This window comes from Tiliqua scincoides, chromosome 7 (assembly GCF_035046505.1).
Source record: "Tiliqua scincoides isolate rTilSci1 chromosome 7, rTilSci1.hap2, whole genome shotgun sequence".
Lineage (NCBI taxonomy): Eukaryota > Metazoa > Chordata > Lepidosauria > Squamata > Scincidae > Tiliqua > Tiliqua scincoides.
In genome coordinates this window covers 4383484-4404366 of record NC_089827.1, presented here as the reverse complement: position 1 = coordinate 4404366, position 20883 = coordinate 4383484, and the positions used below count along the sequence as shown (strand labels likewise).

Here is a 20883-nt window from a genome sequence, read left to right as displayed (position 1 = left end):
ATATAAACCACCTTGAGTCTACTGAGAAATATGATATATAAATATTGTAATTAATAAATAAACTAATCTAGATAAGATACCTAATACCGTAGAATACCGTATCAGCACTTTCGTAAGTCAATATTCTACCCAGTGTCTGGAATTCATTTTTTTAGAATCGGTTACCAGTAATGAAGTCAGTGCCAGAAACGAGATAAGATTCTTCCCAGAAAAACCCTTATTGGTGTCATTTATTGAGAAAAAAAAAATGTCTGGCAAAAAAATCATTTTTTTTAAACTAATCTGACTTTACAGCTTGAAAGATTTCACTCTGCATCATAGGCTGCACACTTTGCAGTCTCTCCGAGCCAATGTTGGTGTTGGGGTGATTTGCTCTGCAAGGATTACACTGAGTCACTCACTGCTGTCCAGTATGACTAATTTCTGTGGTGTAAACAGTGCGCTCAGGTGGACAACGGGAAACACCTGTTTCTCTGGGACTGTCACTTTTAAGTGGCTTTCTCATTGCGGACTGTCACGGGTCAATTCTTGACGAGTTCCCTACCTGAAAGTTTGTATGTCCTCTTTCATCTGAATTTAAAACATTTTTTTTAATGTTCTTGCAGCCTGAATCATCAGTGAGTCCTTCTACCATTGCCCAGTACAGAAAGCATTGTTTCCTACCCACACAAAGCAAAAACGTGCAACTTCAAGAGGCTATAGAGCCATTCTAAGTGCTTAAAGGTCACACTTCCAGGTCACATGGAGGTTCCTTGCTGCTCCCAGCCTCGCTGGGATGTCTCTGGCCTGAACCTGAAATGCCATCCAGTCACACCCTCTTAGGCCCTTCAGTCACGGCTAGGCATCCACATACATTCAAATCCGCAGATGCAGAACCCACGGATAAGGAGGGCCCACTTTGGGCAGCATCAGGAACATCTTGTTGGCATCCTTCAGTCTCGGAAGACTCTGGTATCGCGCTCTGAATGGTGGTTCTGGAACAGAGTGTCCTCTCCAGTGCGCGAAGCCTGGGTAAAGTAGGTATGGAGGATAGGCTGTTACCCATGCAGCAAATCCCCCCTCTCCACATCGCTGAAATGGTCCAATGGAAAGGCAGAAGCCAATACAGTTGGTTCCAGCAGCGTCACAGGAATTGCCAGAACGTGACTGTGTTCAGCCATGAACTGCCTCAGGGACTCCGGCTCTGGATTTTGCCTCCTGAAGCCTTTTCCATAACTGGATGTAGCCACAAGGCAGTGGAGGTTTGGGATCAGAGTTTTCCTTCTCTCAGATGAGCTGCCTTTCCAGGCTAACGAGTCCCATCTACCCGGTGGCTGTTTAGTATCAGGAACATACACTGATGCACAAATTAGGTTGGTAACTAGCCCGAATAAGTCCCCTTTGATGACAGCATTACCTTTACCCAGTGTCCTTTCCCACCTGCCTATTTCCTAGTCTGCCACACTGTGTGTGTAACTCTTTCCCAGTGGATTTCTTGGACAGTTGTGATCCCAGTGGCAATTCATTTGACAGCCAGGGCACGGGGACTAATCGGCTGACGACAATCCATTGTCACCGAATGGCAGAAGGACAAGCACAGATGTGACAGCCCTAAGCCCTTTTTTTTTTTTTTTAAGGCACTCTTTTATAGGGTTGGGAAATGTCATATAAACAAATAATCTCAGTTATGGCAGCTTGGGCCAGGTAGCAAAAACATCTATCCTGCCAAAGAAAACTGACTGCTTTTAAAAATAGCATAAAATAATTCACAAGAGAACAACAAAAGACACATGTAGTTACAGGCCATGAAGTGCCTTATGACAGCTCACTAGTAGTGTTTGAACAATTTGGTTAACATTGTCGCCTGAACCAAGTGCTGCTGTAGAAACAGAAGAATGAAAGGTAAATTGTAGTAAAAAGATACTACTGGGTGGTCAGAAGGATCAGATTTTTAAGTCTGCAGTTAGTAAACAGAGTTATTAGTGGTATAGAGGCATCTGAAAGGCATACGTAAGCGGAGGCTATATTAAAACTGGGCGGAGTAGCAATCATCACTGTGAAATTTTTCATTTCAACAGAGGGGAAACAGAAGAAGCAATTAAAAGGCTTCTGTCCTTTACATGCTTCCCTGGGAGTAAACCCTACTGAGTCAACATGCATAGAATGGCACTGTACAGGAATCTGAAACAAGCCATTTGAGAGAGTGACAGTTCGAACTTATACTTACCTTACACCAGTGCAGGGACCTAGGGTGTTGCAAATGTGCTGTAAAGCACATTTGCTGCACCCTTGGAGTAAGGAGCACTGGCGGGAATGCCTGTGCTGTTCCACCGATGCCAGACCGGGACCAGTGCCTGACATGACATGTAGGGGTGTTCAGAGTGGTGCAGGGTGGAGGGAAGGTGGAGTGTAACAGGGCAGGGGAGCTGCTCCAGTGGTAGGGGTAGAGAGGGTGGGGGGTAACAGGGTAGGGGAAGGTTAGGGATCAGGTCCAGGAGAGGAGTGAGAACGATGGAAGAGATCTCCGCCGTATCTTATTCCACTTCCAAAGCCTTTCTCCCACACAGGGCTTCTCAGACTTGTGCCAGCAATTTTGTTGGAGAAGCTGGGGCTTGACACGGAGTTCCCTAGCCCCTGAGGAGATCTCCAGCCTGCTCAATCCCAGTACTGGATACAGCATGCACCAGTGATATGATTGGGCTGCCCAACAAAGGAAGGCAGAGGAATGGTATTGTGCACCACCCCAAGCCATAATAGAAGGCTGTAATACTCAAACATGCTCAAGCCCTACTCAAAAGAAGACCCCATCTGGAGGAGTGGGAATGAATATTTGTGGCTCCATTGCTTCTGGCCTGGTTTCCAATAAGGACATATAATACTGCACATCAATCCATAATGTTGTGACTTGTTTTAAGACACATTGGCGTCTGAAGGCAGCTGATGGCAGATGTGATGGTGGTCCGGTCAAAAAGAAGGCTCCTGCCTGGAACCTGCGGAACTAGAGATGCGCCAGGTAAATGAGGGGGAAACAGTTGCAAAAAGCAGAAGTGGCGATGCCCCACCCACCAGGGCAAAAACAAAGCCTCCGTACCCGTGACATGTTGTGGCTTGAGCAACGGCAGGGAAACTTTTTTTAAAAATTTACAAAAATGTTTTGAAACTTACTATGTTACACCCAAAGTGAGTCTTTGAGTTGCACTGTCTACTTTCCACTTTAGGAAGTCAGGAGAAAACTTGGATTCAGGATGCCTAGTCTTCTCTGCTGGCAAAGCACTGCACATGCTCAACAGATCCCTGCCACTAAAAAAATTAATAATACCTCTACTGGCACATTTTACAGAAAACGATGTTATCAAAAGCATGTAATTTGGCAAGTGCACAGAACGTGATGCTGAAAGACTTTGTATCATGGAGACTATTGGGCCTATAGAAAGAGAAGACGGAGCATTATGGTGCCTACCAAGATGACTTACACCACAATCCTATGCAGGTCTACTCGGAAGTAAGAGCCCAATCCTATCCCCCGCCATGCTATAGCATGCACTCGCACCAAAGATGTGCTTGTTGTAAGCTATGGTGAGGACAACATAAAGACAATAACAAGGTAAGTAAAAAACATTTTTACCTACTTCTGTATAAGCCTACAGGCCAGCTATGGGTCTCTTCAGACATGCACCAGCAATTTGGTGGCGTATGTCTGGGGAAAGAATAAGGGCAGGGAGATTTAAGAGGTTTTGGAAAGAGGGGATAAATTTCAGGTTGGCAACCTTCAGTCTTGAAAGACTATGGTATAAGCCTACAGCACCCGGTATTCCCAGGCAGTCTCGCATCCAAGTACTAACCAGGCCTGACGCTGCTTAGTTTCCGAGATCAGATGAGATCAGGCATGTGCAAAGTACCAGTTGCTACATCTCTTCTTTCCTCCAACATGCATGCCCTATTACTCTCCACCCACAAACTACTCCCTGCCTGGTTTACCTGCAGACTGCCTATGCTGATGCTATTTGATGATGGTAGCTGTAAGTTACTCCCAGGGAAATGTTATAGAATTGCAGCCTTAAGCATGCTAAAAGCTCCTGCTGTTTACAGCAAAACTGGATTTATCATAGGGGAAATACCTTGTGTTCTTTCCATGGGAACTTTGTTTTCCTCCTCCAAAACAACAATGACAAAACTGTCATTTTCAGATCCAAAATCAAATAGTACAAAATATTGCCCCAGCAATATCGCAACTATTGTCCCAGCAATAATTGCAACCATGATATTATTTTTAAAAGATATATATTTTATTTATAACAAGCAGTGGCATAGCTAGGGCATCTGGTATCCAGGACCAAAAAGTTTTTAATGCCCCCCCATACCTTCCATACCCCCCCCCCAGCCCTAAGAAAGGCACTTCCAGTTTTTAGCAAAAACCAGAGGTGCCTTTTGGAGGCCTTCTGAGGCTCGGGGAGGCTTCCTGCACCTCCCAACACCCACCAGATGTGACTGGAAAGCACTTCCAGTCACATCTGGGAGGTCTTTTGACACACCCCCAAGCATGGCACCTGGTGCAATGTACCCTCTGCTCCACTCAGGCTATGCCACTGACAACAAGGGCAGTGTGCAGGCAGGTGGAAAAAGGGGACCCAGATCCAGCTCAGTGTCAAATGCTGGAAGAGAGAGTGGGTAGCAAGTGGGGAAAAAATCAGTCTGGATCCTTTGGGAGGAAAGGAAAAAAAACATTCCTGGAGGAATAGTCAGGGCCTTATAGAGTTAGGCAAGAAAGTATCTGCTGACTTCACACACTTTCCACATCACTGTTTCTCAAGATACCCCTGGGGGCTGGGGATAAGAATAGGCCCTCCGTTTGGCTGTACTTGTTGTAAGAGGCAACTAAACAGCCACCGGGTAGATGGGACTCGTCAGCCTGGGAAGGCTGCTCATCTGAGAGAAGGAAAACTCTCATCCCAAACCTCCACTGCCTTGTGGCTACATCCAGTTATGGAAAAGGCTTCAGAAGTCAACCTCGAGGCAAAATCCGGAGCTGGAGTCTCTGAGGCAGTTCATGGCTGAACACAGTCACGTTCTGGCAACTCCTGCGATGCTGCTGGAACCAACCTCTGCCTTTCCATTGGACCATTTCAGCGACGTGGAGAGGGGGGATTTGCTGCATGGGTAACAGCCTATCCTCCATACCTACTTTACCCAGGCTTCGCACACTGGAGAGGACACTCTGTTCCAGAACCACCATTTAGATCGCGATACCATCGTCTTCCGAGACTGAAGGATGCCAACATGATGTTTCTCAAGAACACAAGTTGTCTTTCAACATACATAGTATTGTGGATCCAGGAGCAAAATGTGATCCAGGCCCTCTTGACAGGTGGAGGCCAAGTGAGTTAGCCACTGAGTGCCAGGCTCCCCTGCCAATCAGTCATTACCACCAACTCACTACCCTCCATGGCCACATGAGCGCACACGCACACACCTTGTTCGAGGGCCAGCCCTGGAAATCAGCAACTTCTTCAGAACCAAACAACACAAGCTTACATCACAGGTTCTGTAAAAGTCAATAGCGCAAGTGATGCAATTCCAGGGCACTTGAGGCCCTGGCCTGAATAACTGGAGCAAGCTGAGGGTTCTTATTCCTCTCTCAAGGTTCTCATCCTCCCGCCCTTCCTTAGCTAAGAGGCAATTGCAATCATGAGAAATCCACCCTGAGTCAGGGGAAATCTGGAGGAAGCACAGCTCTGCAGGTCAGGTTGGTGCACCTTTATTTTGCTGGGGGGCACCACTTGCCATGGATTTTTTTGTCCCAAGATTTGTTCCATTTTTAAAATTAGCTCTTGTTCTTTTTTTTTTAAACTGGAGGCTGTGATGTCACATATTTAAAGAACTAATTTCCCCCTTAAGATCCTAGGTGGGGAAAGCAGTGCCCTAGAGCTGGATTGGGCAGGAGGTCTGGTCTAGAGGGTAGAGCCTCCGTCTGCCTGAAGATAACATCCACAAGGTCGCCAGTTCGAGGCCACCGGCACCGTGCGACCTTGAAGCAGCTGACAAGCTGAAGCCGAGCAATTCCGTCTGCTCTGAGCGTGGGAGGATGGAGGCCAGAATGTGAAGCCAGATCGGAACGAAACACCTTGAATGTAGTGGTTCTTGAAAGAAAGAACCTTCTTTCAAATTGTAAAAATCCCGATTTAATAAGGGATTTAAATAAAGCCTGCCTATGTAAACCGCCTTGAATAAAGTCTTGAATAAAGACCAAGAAAGGCGGTATATAAATACCTGTTGTTGTTGTTGTTGTTGTTGTTGTTGTTATTGTCTGGAACTGGATGTCTGTTGTCTTGTGTGCTCCCTGGGGCATTTGGTGGGCCACTGTGAGATACAGGAAGCTGGACTAGATAGGCCTTTGGCCTGATCCAGCAGGACTTTTCTTATGTTCTTATGTTCTTATAATTGTATGCACGGTGGCAGGGTAGTAGACCCCATTAAAGTCACAATTGGGACTCTGAGTAGCCATGCCTAGGATTGCGTTGTAGGCGGTGTGGTACACCCATTGGCCCTATCCTGGCTGCAGCTCTGCAGTCCAGACATTGATTCCCATGGTAGCAACTTTAACTGGGGAGGACCAGGAAGGGGACTTGAGAATGTGAACACCCAGGGCTATCCAGATGACATCTTGTGTAAGGGCCCAATCCTGTCCAACTTTCCAGCGCCAGTGCAAGCGCAATGCAGCCCCGAGGTAAGGGAACAAATGCTCCCATACCTTGAGGAGGCCTCTGAGATTGTGTCTCCAGCACAGGATACAGTACATGCCCCATTGGTATAGCTGTACCAGCAATGTAAAATTGGATAAAATTGGATAAGTAAACGGTGGAACCTCCTAATCCATGGGCTCAGCATCCGTGGATTCCTGAGTCCATGCACAGAAGGCCTCAGAGGACCTCCCGGATACAACCAGAAGTCACTTCCAACTCATGCCAGCAACTTCTGGCCACTTCTGGAGGTGTTCTGAAGTTCTGAGGGAGTGGTAACCCCTGCAGCTGGAGCAACAGGTCAGCTCAGTCAGCTGAGTCAACTCACAGTGCAACCCGAGGCAAGCCAAATCAAAGTCCCATTGTGTTCAGTGGGGCTCACGATCAGGAAGTGTGATTGGATTGCAGCCTGAGTTAAATGCGCTCTACAAGAAAGAAGTTCACATGTTAATTTAAATGCTGCATTATGCTAAAACACCAATTAAAAATGTCTTTCCATTCAAAACAATGAAAACATATCCTAAAAGTAACCTACAAGTTGAAAAAGAAAAGCAAAAACACACAGCCTCATTTATTTTTACAAGCCTCCTGGTGTAAGAAAACTTCATTGTTCTTAAGGAGCCAATTTATTTTCAGGCAGCCATACTGCAGATTGCACAGGCCTACCAAAAACCCACATTTTTTAGTTGCCAAGGATGTTTGAACAAATTTAGGATATTTTTGGAGCACTGAATCCAAAAATGTCATCATTTTTGTCTTATCAGCTCCAGTTTTGGGGGTATGGCATAGCCAACTTATATGCCAATTCAAGCAGCTTCCTCATGAGAAAGCCCTGGTGTCTGCTTCCTCCTGAGGAAGGGGCTTGAATCAGCATATATTGAATCAGTGGCTATGCCCCAAATGAGAACCAATTGGGCAAAACAAGTGCCATTTTTGAATTCAGCACCCCAAATATACCCAAGAATAGGTCTAACTTTTACGATAATAAAATGTGTCTGTGTTATTTTTAAGGGATCTCAACTGCATTCACCAACACAGCTGATTTTGTTATAAGCCATTTCTAAACATATCTCTTTTGGTGTTGCACATTATGAAACACCCTATTCATGCCTTAGGAGAAGCTCTATTGACAAACAACAAGAGAGTCCACTGAAGGCTATGAAAGAAAGAACTCTGTGACCCTGATGATTGACTGGATCAGTCAACAAATAGGCTTGGCATGAATGATGGATAATCTGTAGGGGAAGGAAACAAAGACTTGAACAATACATATCAAGATACATATCTTGGCCAAGAGACAACTTAAGGGCATTCTGACAAGAGTGATGGTGAAAACAAGACTGGAAGTAAATTAAATTACAGTATTCAGGGTGAGTGTAATGATAACCAACAGGACCAAAAGAGAGAGACATTGACCAGCATGACAAATATTCTTGGTCATGAGATTCAGGGCCCAGTCCTACCTGGCCATAATGCCAGTGCTAAGCTCCAGCTAGGTGCTAGGTGCTAGGTGTTGTAAAGCATATAAAGCACGCTTATGTCACTGCAGGTGGAGGGAGCACTGGTTCTGGGCCTAGCACCAGAAGGACTCCAGCTGGAGGTGAGAGAGACCACTGGGTGGTGGTGCAGTCTTTCGGGGAAGGGGGCATTCCGGGGTGGGACAGGAACTGGGGGAGGAATCAGCCTAATCTTCCTGCAAAACCCAACATGGAGCTTTCCCAGTTTGCTCCAACAAAATAGCTGGTACAGACTTGAAGAAGCCAATTGCAGGGCCAGTGCCCTTACTTGGGGAAGGGGACACCCTTACTTTGGCACTGCTGAATCCCGGGGCCCCGGGGAGAATAGGACTGGGCTGCCCATCACTTATAGAAAGCCTCACAAAAGTCATTGTAGATTGTGCTGCATTTTGGACCACGTAGAATGATATTGAAAGCAAGTGGAAGCTTTTTTCCTTGGCAAATAACATCTGTGACAGCCCCAATCTGGATCAGAAGGGGTAAGGTTGAAGCTGTCTCTCCTCTGCTGCCATCTCATTCCATAGGGCAGAGGTGTGTCTAGAATGTGGCCAATGGGGGCACCTGTCCTGGGTGCCACTTGAAGGGGGGTGCCACTGCAGCAGCTTCCTGGCTGACTCTTGGCTTCTGCCGAGCTGCAGCAGACCTCTGAAGCTGCTGTAAAGGGAGGGGGCAACAGCCTCATTGTGAAGCTGCCACCGCCACCCTCCTCTGAACCAGGAAGTGACATCAAAGCCTCACATGATGTTGTGATGCTACGTTGTCGGCTTTATAAAAGCTTCTATTTAACATTTGAAAAACAAGCCGGATCTGCTAAAATTAATGTCTAGTTTCACCCCAAGCTGGGGCGTACACGTGTAGCAATGTCCATGTCAACATTTAGATGTTGCTTACTTTGAACATGTTGCAGTGGATACTGAGTGGATATACTTCTTAGACAGTGAGCACCAGCCCTGTATAAACCAGGCTGAGAGATTAGGAAAAGTCGTAAATATATATTAACCATTATCATCATGTACTTGAAAACATGTGTGTTTGTGACTGATCTGATCTCGGAAAGCAAAACCGGCATGAGTGTCTTTGAACCAGCGGCATAGCTAAAGGGGGTGCAAAGCACTAAGTTTTGCAGGGTCCTGAACACGCCACTCCCCTTTGGAGCCATTCCAGGGGGGTGGGAGCAAAAGGGAGGGGCCGCTTTCATGGCAAGTTCAGTCACCTGAAAAACCTAGTGCTTTTTACCCCGTCTTGCTACACCACTGCTTTGAACCCTCTCTGTAAAATCAAGATTATGCGATTTCCATATATCATGGAAGTGCTTGAAAAGAAGTTATCATCAAGTAAGCGTGAGATCGAGAGTTGGTAGAGATTTAAAGAAGAAAAAATGGCGATACACATCTCCCCTGAATTCAGCATGCAAATTCTTACGCAGGTGTCGACAGAAGGACTCAAGGGCAGACGGTTGTTCCCAGAGAATTTAACATCATACTTCTCTTCCCCAACTTATCTTAAATGAAGTTGAGATTAAACTGATACTTTTCCACAGGTGTTTCCAAGATTTGTTTGGCTGTATTAAAACTATGCAGATGTGGTTTTGCCCAAGCTGAAATCAGAGTCAAGTTATCTGCCGACACAAGTGCTTTAGGGAAAGGACAGAGGACAAAAATCCAGCAGATCAGCAAAGAACAGACATTGCTTTGCATGAGATGACCCTGTAACTCATACTCAGAGCTGACTCATTTCGTTCAGGACCTACAGGGTAGAAAACTACATACCTGGTATAGCAATGTCCTTTCCATATCTGGTCCATGATTTTTTTTCTTCCCATACGGGAGAGCTGTACACAGTTCAGAAAGCACCATTTATGTCTGCATTCAGAGCAATGGAGTACAGTGGGCCCTCGGTATCTGTGGATGTGGCATGCATTGATTCTATCATCCGTTGATGCCAAGCCCACACCTCAGAGGGCATCTAGGATACAACCAGAAGGATGCAAACTGGAAGTGCTGTCCAGCACTATTGTGTGTAGTAAATCTTTATTACGGTCATAAGACCAGCCACATATAAAATATCAAAATATATAAGCATCTATATAGATATACAAAAATATGCAATATATTATGATGAAATTTAAAACAATAAAACAGTTTATAATTATGTTTAAAACAGTTCTGAAATAGCCAGCAGCAACTTCCAGCCATCTCCCCTAAAACAGTTCCATTATATCTAGCAGACTATACTCTAACTACAAAGGTTCATCCATATTTAAAATCCATTTCCTAATGCCCATTGCAGCGGTAAAAAATTTAGCGACACTATATGTAAACATAGGATTGGAATCAGATAACAATGCATACATACATTGTTGCTCTGTGCATCCGAAAAGTCGGCCAATCAAAGGGGAAATAAGTTCTTCACGTATCTTCTTGTAATAAATGCACCGCAACAGAACATGTTCAGTTGTTTCTATCTGTTCCATTCCACATGGGCAAAAACGCTCTGCCCAGGGGATCCTTTTTTACCATCCCTCCTGCACAGCTGAGGGTAGTGCATTAAGCCGGGCCAAAGTATACTGTTCCAGCTGGACAAAATAAGGTGCTATTGCAACCTTATATAATCTATCCTTGCTAAGAAAAAATTCTGAGGCACTACTTAAGTCATATTGTCACTACTGTGTGTAATTACAGCACTGCAGTCCTCCTTCCCCCAGACTCCAGCATCCATGGATTTTGGTACCTGCAGGGTGTCCTGGAATGGGTTGCCCACAGAAACCAAGAGTCCCCTGTAGTCCAATAAAAGATGTTAGAAGAAGTAGAAGAACACATTTTAATAGAAAAGATTTTAGAAGAAGGCTACCTCAGAATGCCAGGTGCAAGGGTGTGGCACCAGGATGCAGGTCCGTTGTTGCATTGTGTGCTCTCTAAGGCAGTGTTTCTCACTGGTACTTGAGGTGGTGTCCAGTGGTACTCGTGGGACCCCCAGACCCCTGCTGCCTGGCAGCAAGGCCAGCAATGAAACATAACAAACTGCAGTTGAAGACTGGACTCAGTGGGCAAAGCTCCAGCATGTGCTTTTCACATGCTCAAAAAAAGCCCTCCCTACACCCTGAGCCTCTTGCCAGTGTTTGTTGCATTGTGCCTGGCCTCCCAATCCAGAAGCAACTGTAACACTATCACCAGTTACTTCTGGTAGTACTTCCAAGAGGTTGACCATGCAAAGTGGTACACTGGGAGGAAAACATTGAGAAACGCTGCCCTAAGGCATCTGGTGGGCCACTGTGAGATACAGGAAACTGAACTGGATAGGCCTTTGACCTGATCCACTCTGTGTGTGTGTGTGTGTGTGTAAGGGAGAGAGAGGGGGAGAGAGAAAGGAAGGGGGGCAGAAATCATGCATGCAGTTATGTGCATAATTTAAATTGTCATTGATTTATAAAGCGTGTTTTACCACTTTTGTGCAAGGTTTCCATTTTGGATTTCAATATAAGGCAAAACAACATTCTCAGCAAAATTGAAAGGCCTACTGCTAAATATATTTGAGATTAAACTGTAAAAAAAGGAGACTATCCAGTGGTGTTGCTAGGGGGTGAGAGTTGCACCAGGTGACACGCACAGGGGGGGTAACATCACTACTAGCCAAAAAATTTTAAATCTTCGTATTTTTGCATAATACCATCATTTTAGATATCATTTGATATGTAATTTCATGCAGAATGCAATGAAAATATCTCTATTCTATCAAGTTATAGCCAGAAAACCAGCGGGATGAGGTGATGATGAATTACCACGCCCACCACCTAGGGTGTTGCCCCTCCCACTGCATGAAAGGAGGTCCATCATGGGGATGACACACTGGCCTCCCGCACTCAGTGACACAAATCCTAGTGACGCCAGTGAGACTATCTTAAGACCAGTTGTTCTGGGTGGTGGTTGTTTTTTGTATCTTGTAACTATGGCAACATTATCAATGTAGATCATACATAAAGTGATTTGCGTCTTTTAATTTTTTATAATAACAGTAGTACAGCAAATAAAACCAGTGTGAATGCTTTATTACCTGAACTGCGGTCTTGGGGAGAATCTTGAAGAGGCCGTCCCTGCTGACCAGGTCGAAAGCCTTCGTGAGATCTATGAAGGCTATAAAGAGCTAAACAAACGCATTGGTAAAGCAGCTACCACGTTTTCCAGACTCACAAAGAGAGTCTGGTCCAACAAGAAGCTTATGGAACATACCAAGATCCAGGTCTACAGAGCTTGCATCCTGAGTACACTTCTGTACTGCAGCGAGTCATGGACTCTCCGCTCACAACAGGAGAGGAAACTGAACGCTTTCCACAGGCGCTGCCTCCGTAGCATTCTCGGCATCACCTGGCAGGACAAAGTTCCTAACAACACAGTCCTGGAACATGCAGGAATCCCTAGCATGTATGCACTGCTGAAACAGAGACGCCTGCGTTGGCTCGGTCATGTCGTGAGAATGGATGATGGCCGGATCCCAAAGGATCTCCTCTATGGAGAACTCGTGCAAGGAAAGCGCCCTACAGATAGACCACAGCTGCGCTACAAGGACATCTGCAAGAGGGATCTGAAGGCCTTAGGAGTGGACCTCAACAAGTGGGAAACCCTGGCCTCTGAGCGGCCCGCTTGGAGGCAGGCTGTGCAGCATGGCCTTTCCCAGTTTGAAGAGACACTTGGCCAACAGTCTGAAGCTAAGTGGCAAAGAAGGAAGGCCCATAGCCAGGGAGACAGACCAGGGTCAGACTGCACTTGCTCCCATTGTGGAAGGGATTGTCACTCCCGAATTGGCCTTTTCAGCCACACTAGACGATGTTCCAAAACCACCTTTTAGAGCGCGATACCAGAGTCTTTCGAGACTGAAGGTTGCCAATGCCATGAACTGCAGTCATGCGTTAATTCAGCAATTTTCAAACTGTGGGTCTGGGACCCACCAGTGGGTCATGACCCAATTTTTGGTGGTTCGCGGAACTGACAAGGCAGATCAGGCTACGTGCATCAAGGGTTAAACAAGCTGCTCCTTGTGGGGGGAGCACTGCTGCCCAATCCCCATTATAGCCACACCCCTTGGCATTAATAAATGAGCCTAGGACTCTAAAAAGTTTGGGACCCGCTGCATTAATTGTCATGTGCATCACAGAGTGTGCATGGTCTGGGTGGACCAGGCCCCTCCCTTTTAACATTCAAAGGAATTTAGGGCTTTTCCTATTAAAAAGGGATGTGATGCATCTGAAGCACCCTTCTACATGCGCTAATAAAATCTAACCTCCTGGGTTTATCAGTATGCATGTGTGGGGTTTTAGTATGATTTTTCTTCTGGAACTGAGCTCCATATCTGCAGGGGATCCATTCTTGGACCCTCTCCAGGTACCAAAACCCGCAAATAATGGAATGCACAGGAGGGGTCCAATAGGGCCTCTGAGTGTGACCAGAAGCACCATCCAGTTGAATCTGGGAGGTCCTCTGTGAGTCCTCCAGATGTGGGTTTGAAACCTGCGTTGGGTCAAATCTGTGGGTTCCGAATCCATGGAAAAAGAGGCCGCACTGTACTCTCGTTTCGAAAAAGTGTCTCTAGGCGGGTGTGAACTGTCTTTGATAAACATAGGAGCAGCCACAAAACTTTGTGCGTTAGGAATGCAGTTAGAAAAGAGAACCGCAGGAACTGAACTGGGTGACTTTCTAGCCTTCATTTATAAAGGATTCTTGAAAAGTCTCCAAGAACGCAGTTTGCTGTTTCAGCTGTTGTGAGCATTCCAGTGCCATCAGACAGGGCCTAGGAGAGGGGGTAAAGGGGTTAATTTGTACCTGGGCCCAGGGTCAGGAAGGGGGCCCAGGAGCCAAAGGAGGGGGCCCAGAATGTTCCTGGGATCTGACATTTTCCTATCTCACCTGAACCCGCTTCCTGTGCGTGATGCTTGGGCACAACCATGTACATACAGTGTTAACTGCTGCTGTAAGCCGTACACACTGGGCTCAGGAATACATCCATGACCCTCCTGAAATTGGTTGGTTGGCAACCTTCAGTCTCGAAAGACTATGGTATAAGCCTACAGCACCCGGTATACCCAGGCGGTCTCCCATCCGAGTACTAACCAGGCCTGACCCTGCTTAGCTTCCAAGATCAGATGAGATCAGGCATGTGCAGGGTAACAGTTGCTGTAAGTCTCGAAAGACTATGGTATAAGCCCACAGCACCCGGTATTCCCGGGAGGTCTCCCATCCAAGTACTAACCAGGCCTGAATCTGCTTAGCTTCCGAGATCAGACAAGATTGTCCTGAACACTGTGTCAAATCTGGGAGGAAACTGGCTTGCTGCAGTAGCTCTTTGGCTTGTGGATCCCATAACCATGAAATAGTGTATAGAAGCTCAGGGACCCAGGTGTAGGGCTACTGCTGATCCAGAAGTTCATTTTGGTCCATTCTAGTGTGAGCCTAAATACAATGATGCTAATTTTCTGCAATCGATTTCCTGTATTTCAAAGATTTTAGAGAGACTTAGGAGTGTGTTTGGTTTTCCATATTACTGTATCTAGCTGCCAGTGCTGCGTGATCAAGTAGACCTGGGCTCTGCATCAAGAAGCCTAGTAAACCTGGGCTCCAAAGACTATTGTGGCTGTCAGTACCCTCCCCTTACTGTATTTTGCCTCCTGCCTGCCCCCATTGCCCCCCTCCCTTTTGGGAAGAGGCCCAGAAGAAACTTTGTACCCCCTGATAAAATTCCTCTCACAGGCCCTGCCATCCGATGAGTTTGCATCCTATTCAACACTTCTCCCCTCCTTCAGAGAAGTTCCACAACCAGCCTCAAGTTAAAGGGAAACTGGGTCAGGTGCTGGTATTGTGCAGGCAACACAATATAAGAGTTGGCTGCCTTATCTTGCTCTTTGTAATCCATCACACATGCAAATGCTACAGGCAGGTTCTAAGCTGTGGTTCTCCACAAGGTGTAGCATTCGGTCTCCAGTTCTTTGCCACACTAATTTAAATGCCTCAGGTTAAACAGATGCCTGGATGGAACATGGGTGCTGTCTATGCAGAACTGGGGAAAGCAGGATCCTCATTTTCCAGCTGGTGATGACCTTTCCTCTTGAAGGTCACATATCTGTGCTGCTGCATGCAAGCAAGCCAGTGTCCATCCTGTAAATCCAGAATTCACTCAAGTTCATCCAGCATCCTGTTCATTTTTCTCTCAACCTTATAGGTGCAGTGACTTCACTCTGCAGAATCCTGCTGCAACATATTCTGCACCCAGCCTCATTTCTGCTCATATCAGTTCTGAATGACTCAGGGCCCAACCTTTGCCAGCTTTCCAGTACTGATGCAGTCACAGTGCAGCCCTGGGGTAAGGGAACAAGCATTCTCTTACCTTAAGGAGGCCTCCATGAGCGCCCCACACACACACACTGAAAGATGCAGTGCATGCCCTGTTGACATGGCTGCATCCACACTGGAAAGTTGGATAGGATTGGGCTGTCGGTTTCTCTTTCTTGGATTTTCCTATTGAAACAAAATTATTTATTATTATTATTTTATTAATTTATATCCCGCCTTTATGCCCAAAGGGCACACAACAACAGTATTACCATTTCTCCCTATGTATACAATGTACTTTTCAAATCTCATTCCTCCAACATCACTATCCTGTGCTCTTCTGCATTCAGGTTTTCTCCACTTAGAATTGCCAGTGGTTTGGGGTAACACCCACGGTCCAACCCTATTATAATATGAGCAAACTTAACAGAGGATGCCTACAATCCGAAGAACGAAAACACCTTATTTCCTTTCTAGAAGCCATAAGATATTTTAAATGTAGATGAGAGCACCATCTAGTGCTAAATGGTGTTTCTTGATCCATGAATTCAACTGCATCCAGCACTTGTCCTTTCATATACTACTTTTCAGTAACCTGTTTTACTTTCTTTCTCCCAGAAAGAATATTTTTTTCCCAAGGCATTGAGAATGCACACACTTTTTTTAAGTGTCAGATGATGGTGAACGTGATGCTGAAATTAATACAGATCCAAAAGGTGGTTAGTTTACCATGTAGCCTGTAGCAAAAAACAAAAGTAAATAAACAAGCAAACAACTGTACAACTTTAGGAAAGCACAGAGTATCTTTTAATGACTCAGTTTACTTCAAGCCAGATTCACTCATACTTAGCGGTGACTTGTTGCAACACAGTCCTAAAATAACAGGCACATTCATAGCTAAGTATTCCTAGGTGTTAACAAATAGTCCCCACTGATTTTAAAGGTGAAAAAGCTTACCTGGTGAATGCCAGAGTTCTTGAACGCAGATACTGACCAGATATTTCTCTGTCCCCAAGAGTTGGTCTATTAAACATGCCAGCTGAACAGCATAATTCATGCAACTGAAAATTCCATGGAAATTGATGCTGAAATGAATGTCTTTAAAACACATGGTTGGTAAGCAAATTCATTGGAAAGATTAACAAGAATCATGAGAAGCTATAAACTTAGACAGAATTAAAAGTCCCTCTGGGTCTTTCCAACTGCCTCGTCCCTGACTCCCCCCCCCAAATGCAGTATGTACTCCTTTGACAGAGGGGGGGTGGTTAGGTAGGATTGGACTGTGTGTTGATTTAACCAATGGAAACTGAAACTGCCCTAACTGACTAGAATTCCCATACAATGGTTATCCATTGTAACCTCTCTACCTTTATGACATATAAACACCGACTTATTTATGGTTCTTGGCCCAATCCTTCTTCTTCTTATGTTACTGTCTTTTGCATGAAAAAGAAATGAGGTTGCAAACAGGTATTTCTGCCACATCGCTGTGAACCAATTCAGCTTTGCAATGGCTGGAAGCCAGATGTGTTTGTAAGCACCTTTTCTCCTCCTACTTCTTTCCCAGCAAAATTTGTCCTTTGGGAGATCATCATGATATTCTAGCCTTCCTTTTTCCACCACCTGAACAAAAACATTTGCAAAAGGCAGGTCACAGGGAAAGGTCTTAGGCAGGTCCAGAATATCTACTGGCAAAAATTCATGTGTATGTGTTATACAAGGGAAGATGTTCGAGTTTGGATTATTCTTGGATTATTTTTAGAACTGGGATAAATTTGTTTCAAACTTTGTTTCTTGCACAAAATTATATATAAAACATTTAAAATTATTTAAAAAATAAAAATGCTTTATAAAATTATCTTCAGGTTCTATGTGCGTGAAACATGTTTAGACTTGGGTATCTCATTATGTACCTATGCAAGTATTGCGAAACCTGAAAAAAAAAATCTGAAACATTTCAGGTAAGGTATATTGAACTTATATTACTTCAGGTTAGGCTACTACAGTATAACATTCCATTATCACCTCATCTTAAGCTATGTTAATTCATCATCACCTCAGGCTACTATCCTAGTTGCCAATCAAGCTAATTTCTTTCCTGTGAAATGGATTGTCCTAGAAGAGACCAGAGACCAGAGTGGCCCCATGCACAATGCTGGGGACAGGAGCACCTGCCTTGAAGGTGAGTTGGTGGGGAGGGCAGAATAGGGGAGGGTGGGAGGTGTGACAGAGTGGCACCCAACATGGATGATATATGCTGGATGCTATCACCTGCAGGAGTAGCCAACGCACCCCCATTGTCTCCTTGGACTTGCACTAGCTAAAAAGCTGGAACAGGTCCAAGGAGACCCATTGGCAATTGGAAGGCTTACAGAGGGGTAAGAGAAAACATTTTCCCACTCCCCACCCAAGACTCCTGATACGCCCCCCCCCCCCGGCCCCACAGCATACAGTGCAACCCATTTTGGCCTGGTTGCATGCTATGGTGGAGAAAAGGATGGGGAAAGGGATTGCACTCTTGGTGTATTATGCTGCATATGGGCTTTCAACACAGAACAATCTGGACCAGTTTTCTAGGATGACAGTTTGATTTCATTTTTTCCCAGCTTGATGGATTTCTCAACTGTTCCCATCTGGAAACGGTAAACTGATTACATCTTGGTTTAAAGATTTAATCAGTTTACCTTTTCAGATGGGAGTAATTGAGAAATCCATCAAGCTGGGAAAATATGGAACCAACTGTCATCCTCAAAAAGCTGTTCTTCTATATTGGATGTCTATATAATGCAATAGATACAGTGTGGATGGAAATGTTTTGAGTGGCCTGAAAATGTGCCCCTGCTGGAGCTCCAAGTCAGATGTAGGCACATATTTACCTACACCAGGGGCCCAACTCTTAGATGTTCCAGTGAGGATAAACTTCCTTTAAGAAATGGGCTGGAAGGAACAATCCGAGATCAGCTTACAGTTGTGTTTGCTTCATTTGTCAAAACAGACACCACATAGATCCCATATGCCTTGTCCTCCTAGACTCAGGTGTATCTTGAAGGGTTCTGGTGTTCACTTACTAGCACAGCAGATGCCCAAACCAAGAGACTGCAGAGGGGAAAAAGTCATAGGACTGAAGAAATGCATGAGGGAGCAGTGGAATAGATATACTTGAAAGCTAACAAAATCCTGACCTGAGCAGTGAAAGGGCAAGGCAACAAAAAAGAAGAAAAAAATCAATGGGTCACAGGATCAAATTTACATGCCCCCAAACCCCCAGTTAGCAGAAGAAGGAAAGGCAGGCCTAAAGACAAACGAACAAACAACAATTATAAACACTAGTGAACTTAGTGGTTTGCACGCCCCTCTAGCTACACCACTGCCCTGGTGAACAGAATGAGCAGCGTTTGGTGGAAAGAAATCTTCAAAAGATTAAAATGCTGCAAATTAGAAGATAAAAGGGCAAAGATTACTAGTGCAGGATGAAAAGAGGAAATGACATAAGCGGGAGAGGCGGACGAAACAGGAGACAGAACCGGCATTTGAGAGGCAGGTAAAGAACATGACTGACGGTTTAAGAACCATCTCTACTGCTGTTACTCAAACAGGCATTTTAGAGCCAACCATGATGGTTCTCTCATGTTTTCAACTTGTAGGATTCATTACTTTGGTTTTTATGATGCTGATTATACTGCTCTGGTGATTGATTTTTATAAGGTGGTTGAGTAGATACCCGTACAAAAACGCCTGCAGCAACCATAAAATTAAGGTTGGCAATTCTACATTTCCATCACTTTTTTTTTTTTAAAAAGGTGCCCCGAGCAAGAAACACAAAAATACAGTGAAAAAAGGGAAAAAAATGCAGCAGTAAAACAAAACTACAATCAGTTCTTATTATCCGCTAAGTTGAGTTTCCTGGAAAACATAGTGGATACTGAATTAGGAGATACTGAATCATTGAGCGTTGGGAGAGTTAGAACAGACAAAAGAAAATATTTCTTTACTCAGCGTGTGGTTGGTCTGTGGAACTCCTTGCCACAGGATGTGGTGATGGCGTCTGGCCTGGAAGCCTTTAAAAGGGGATTGGACAAGCATCTGGAGGAAAAATCCATTATGGGTTACGAGCCATGATGTGTATGTGCAACCTCCTGATTTTAGAAATGGGTTATGTCAGAATGCCAGATGCAAGGGAGGGCTCCAGGATGAGGTCTCTTGTTATCTGGTGTGCTCCCTGGGGCATTTAGTGGGCCGCTGTGAGATCCAGGAAGCTGGACTAGATGGGCCTATGGCCTGCTCCAGTGGGGCTGTTCTTATGTTCTTAACTACAATTCCCAGGAGGCCTTGCAGGTCTCTTGTTACCTGGTGTGCTCCCTGGGGCATTTGGTGGGCCGCTGTGAGATCCAGGAAGCTGGACTAGATGGGCCTATGGCCTGATCCAGTGGGGCTGTTCTTATGTTCTTAACTACAATTCCCAGGAGGCCTTGCAGGTCTCTTGTTACCTGGTGTGCTCCCTGGGGCATTTGGTGGGCCGCTGTGAGATCCAGGAAGCTGGACTAGATGGGCCTATGGCCTGATCCAGTGGGGCTGTTTTTATGTTCTTATGTTCTTATTGAGCCTATGGAAAAAATGGAATTAGGTTCTAAGGGACCCTCTCCACTAAACACTCTGAACTTTATGAACCTTAACTTGAAGTCTGTGGGGCTGGGTAATTGTGAGGGCTCATCAACATCTGATATTTCCTCCTCTGTGCTGACTGTCCCTCAACTCATTGAAGGCTGCTGGCCCAACAGTGAGACCTCACAGTTCGGCATTGAAGAGGGGGGTTGCTTCACCTATCCTCCTCCTCCACTACCTGTCTTTAGGCTCCTTCCTGGGCTTGCCCCAACCCCAGAACAGCCCTCAGGTAGCCTTCCACTCATCATCGACCTCTCATCATTGCCAGGGTTGTGAAGGTTCAGCTGGAATCCCCGAGATGGTGGGGCAAGTCTGGAAGAGGATACAGAAGTGTCAGACGATTACTTCGATGTGTGAGGAAAGCCACAGATATCTCTAGTAGTCCTTACCAGATTCCTTTCTGGGTGATGCTAACAAGATAACAGGTGTGGGAAACATAGTCCAGGTGTACATTTTTGAGCACCTGGAAGAGTAGTTGGCCAGCACTGTTTTGAAAGAGGCCCACTGGACAGCTGTGCACACCTTTCTCCAGCTTTTTGTGACACATAAGAAGCATTTCAAATTAGATCACATTTCTCTGCATTTTTGCCACATGTAACAAACATTTCAAAGGTGGTCACAAGCAGATTGAAGAAGTTAGATCAGGTTACCTGGCTGGATTGGGGTGTTAAG

The 20883-nt window shown here is 45.3% G+C and overlaps 1 pseudogene; it reads right to left on the bottom strand.

Annotated features, from left to right (window-relative positions):
- Positions 1-14285: 14285 nt before the first annotated feature.
- LOC136657854 (5S ribosomal RNA) lies at positions 14286-14405 on the bottom strand (annotated as a pseudogene).
- Between the last annotated feature and the right edge of the window lie 6478 nt (positions 14406-20883).